Source organism: Lissotriton vulgaris, chromosome 4_1 (assembly GCF_964263255.1).
Source record: "Lissotriton vulgaris chromosome 4_1, aLisVul1.2, whole genome shotgun sequence".
NCBI lineage: Eukaryota > Metazoa > Chordata > Amphibia > Caudata > Salamandridae > Lissotriton > Lissotriton vulgaris.
Genome location: NC_141691.1, coordinates 288,474,454 through 288,478,767, shown reverse-complemented (window position 1 = coordinate 288,478,767; position 4,314 = coordinate 288,474,454). Strand labels below are relative to the sequence as shown.

The window sequence follows — 4,314 nt, the reverse complement described above, 5'->3', positions numbered from 1 at the left end:
AGGGCGAAGAAACCACCTGACATGTAAATGCAGAAACGACAAGAACATTGCGCTCGCGGTGCTGCCTGAGTGAGGGTAACACAAAATGGCGGCGGCTACAAAATGGAGGCTGAGCACGAACGAATTCGCAATTTACAGAACCTCACTGCCTGTAGCCGTAGCCGCCTTGCAATGACGTAGAAAGCCGCCATAGTGATCACAATGTTGTATTTTGGGATTGCTTATATACCATGTGGATGATTACCACCTGCTTCCAGTTAGTGTTAATTACGACTATTAAATACCGAATTTCATAAAATTCGGTATTTCAGATTTTACCTACATATCTTTTCTCATTTTACCGTTTCATATTTACCAATTTGGTAAATACAAATTTGGTAAATACTGATTCGGTAATTTTAAATTCGGTAATGATGAATCAGTATTTACCGATTCATATTTACCGAATAATTATTTTTGCACTCCTACATCTCGAAGGCATAAATACCGGTCGGTAACAGCTAATTTACTGAATTTTGGTTGTTACCGACCGGTATTGGGCTATCTACATATGGCCCCTAAATTTATTCTCTTTCCAGCAACACAAACCATCCTGAATTTGAAATGACTGGTGGCCAAAACAAATTTGTTAAATATAAATGCTCTAAATGGAATTAAACCATCACTTATAAACATGTCAGTTCTTCAAGTCCCCCAGTTTCAGCTTGGCAAAGTCGTTGGCTAGTCGCAGCACCTCATGTAAGCAGTCAACGTTACAGCATGTGGCCTGAGCAGAGAACTCTTTCCCGCCTCTCTTGCCGTCCATCAAGTCAGACACCTGCTGTACCCACTCGCTGGCTTTCAGGCCCTTGCTGGCAGTTTCCTGTGGGACTTGGCACAAGCATGTGATCTTTCCAGCGTCCATGTCGACACTGAAGAGCATTGCAGCAGTCTTGGGAGAAAGAGTCTTCTACAGCTTCAGGGACTCATGTAGAGCCTTGGCAGAGGCACAGCTCTCCATTTCCAAGATGAGCACAGGGCGGTTGGGCTGTTTGTCAATCATCTGCTTGGTCTTTTCTACTACCCTTTCCTGAGCATCAGCTTTGCTGGCATGATCCAGGTCATCCATAAGCTTCTTAAGACCTTTCAGAGCCTCCCTTAACTCATCCTTCTGCAACTGGGCAATGACTGCAGTGGCAAGAGTCTCACCTAGGTCAGCAATTTCCTTTTGAACATCCTTGTTGGGATGGGTATGCACTTTCACTTTAGCATCTAGAGCAGATAGAGATTGCTTCAGGCTATCTACTTTCCGCAGGGCCTTCTGTGCCTCTTGGCCTGTGACTGCCAAGATTTGCCACATCCCTTTAGCAATTGCTTCTTCTGAGCCTGCATGACTGGTGTTCTGCAGGTGCGTTCCTCCACAGAACTCAACTGAGGCGATACAGCCAGCAGGTCCTGCGGCGTCTGCCAGCATTTCTTTCACCAAGATGTCAACAGAAACAACACGAACCGGATTTGGGTATGTCTCATCAAACACAGTTCTCAAGTCCTGGATGGCGTTAGCAACAGCCATGGGGCAATTCTTGCCATACTCTTGATCTCGGTAGTGGCCATGGCCCCCTTGGCAGTGAAGTCAAAATGCAGCCATCTGGGGCAACCAAGGATCCTCTCTGATCAGCCTCCCCAAGCACAGCACGCAGTGCAAAGTTCAAGATGTGTGTTGATGTGTGGTTGCTCATAATAGGGTGGCGCCGGGGCTCGTCGATGTACAGGCGAATACTCTCACCAACACGCAAGGTCCCATACATGGTGCCCATGTGGAGAATGTAGCCACCACAGACCTGGACATTTTTCACAGAGAATTCCATTTTATCCTCTGGGCTGTCATCCTCCTTTAGTAGGAAGCCTTCATCATAGGTTTGACCACCCTGCTCTGCATAGAAACAGGTTCTGTCTAGCACAATTCCACACTCCTTTCCAGTCATCACCTCATCCACAAAGGTCTTTTCCCTACGTAGAGCTTTCACAGTGGCCACTCCACATTCAAACTCATAGCTGTCACTGGCGTCGGATTTGTAGCTGTATTTTGGGGAATCATCTGTAGCATCCAGCCCTAGGGAGCGCAGCTCTTTAATGGCATAGATGTCCAGCATCAGCATATCTTCGTCACAAGCACCTTTGCTGTGCTGATTTCCACTCTTCCTCAAAGCTTTCCATGTCCACACCAGGCCACTCTCTTCAGCAATCAGACCAGTCGGGTCCACTGGGAAACCATATGTGTTGTAAAGCAACCATGCTGTATCACCTGGGATGGTTTTGCAGTCTCCCAGGCTCTGGATCTTCCGGTCCAAGATCCTGCGCCCCCTTGTGAGGGTTTTTAAAAACTGTGTCTCCTCTTCATTAATAATGTAATTTACCAAATCGGGGTCCTTCTTCAGCTCCGGGAACGCATCGCCTAATGACTACACCACCACATCCACTGGGGTGGCTTTTCGTGCGAGTACCGCACTGCCCACCTCAGGATCTTTCTCAGGACATACCCTCTTCCAGTGTTATGAGGTCGGGGTCATCCATGTTGACAAGGTGTGCCATCTCCCTACCACCAATTCAGTCAAAATGCATCTCACTGCAGGGTCCATAGGGACCGGTGTCACCCATTTTCCAGAAATTATACTTCATGCTTCCAGGGAGAATTCTGTTTTCAGGTGACCCCAAATTGAGCCAGATCTGCTTGCACTCATGGTCTGGCTCCAGACCTTCTGCCTCATTCCCTCCAAAGTAGGTGACATACAGACGGTCAATGTTGATTCCAAACTCCTTAGTCAGCAACTCCAGGGCCAGCTTACAGGCAAGTTCCTTAAAATAGTCTCTAAATGACCAAGAGCCCAGCATTTCTAAGAAAGTGTGATGGTAGACATTCTTGCTAACATCGTCCAGGTGATTGTGCTTGCCTCCTGCTTGGATGCACTTCTGAGTATTGGCTGCACGGTTCAACTTGGCCATTGGGTGTGAGGGGACGATCGTATTCGGGAAGATTGGCTTGAACTGGTTCATACCAGCATTGGCAAACAGCAGTGTGGGGTCATCCAGAGGAACAGTGGCAGATGACTGATGAGTGGACATATGTGTGCCAGTTGTCTATGAAGAAGTCAGTACATTTCTGCAGGCTCATCCTTGCTGTGAATGTAGACTCCATCCTTATCCCAGCGTGCAGTGCTATGTGCACAATAAAGAAGAAGGTTATAACAGACCAAATAGTTGGGGTAGATTTACAAGCCCCCTACGCCCCCGTATGTCACTTTTTGTGACGTACTGGTGGCACATGTTACTGATCCATATTTACAAAGACAGGAAAAGCCACCCTACATGGCTTTTCCTCTCCTTGTAAATATGGCCCCTTTAGACACAGTACTTTGCGTGAAAGGAGCGTTCTATGGGTGTTGCTGTGGGTGATCCCATGCAACACCCATTTAACAAGACACCTTTCCAGACTTAAGAGGAATCATGAATATGGAAATGAGTCTGAATGCTATGCCAACCTAGGCGCAACAAGGAGAACTGTTTTCATTTCTCCTTGTTTTTTCCTCTTTCAATGCGTGCACGCCTGTAGTGATTGTTTTTGTACAGGAAGGTTCCACTTCCTCCACAAAAATAATCTCCCCATGGTGCAAGGGTGCTTGTGCCGGTGCATGGCAGCAGTTTGTGCACCCACCAGCACAGGGGAGAGCACAAGAATGCACCATATTATTATAAATATGCTGCCTCCCTGTGCTTTGGAAGTGCCGTAGCGTGGGGCAGCCAAAGGGCTTGCGTTGCCGGGCTGTGGCACTTCCTTGTAAATCTGACAGTTCGTGTATTGACAATTGATCACTGGATGAGTGCATCTTAAACTTGCAAAGACAGTCTGAATACAAGTACTTATTTTCCACCTGTTAAAAGAGATTTTCAGCATTTGCCTTCTTTCTTTTAATAGTCCCAGTCATACACATGTGATCTGAATGATGTTTTCCACCTCTTAATTGCATAGTCTACAGGGTGGTTTTGTGATGCCTTATTCCTATTCTTTTCCTTTTCTTAACTGGAAATGCTGTTGAAGTGGAAGTGCATGTAATAAATTTATAGTTTAAAGATCCAGCATCTAAGTATGGATGACATTTGTGTATTTTATATTTATTGATCACAGACAAGGCATCTACTGGCAAATTTCTCTTTATCGTTTTGGAATGATACTTTCTTTACTGTATTATTGATTAGTTTCTTAAAAGCAGTTGGAGAAAGGGAATTTGCCCATATTGATTTGATACCCAGTTCTTTAATCGTTGCATTTAAGTAAAC

The 4,314-nt window shown here is 45.8% G+C and overlaps 1 pseudogene; it reads right to left on the bottom strand.

The window, feature by feature from the left end:
• Positions 1-676: 676 nt before the first annotated feature.
• LOC147718662 (alanine--tRNA ligase, cytoplasmic pseudogene) lies at positions 677-3,175 on the bottom strand (annotated as a pseudogene).
• Between the last annotated feature and the right edge of the window lie 1,139 nt (positions 3,176-4,314).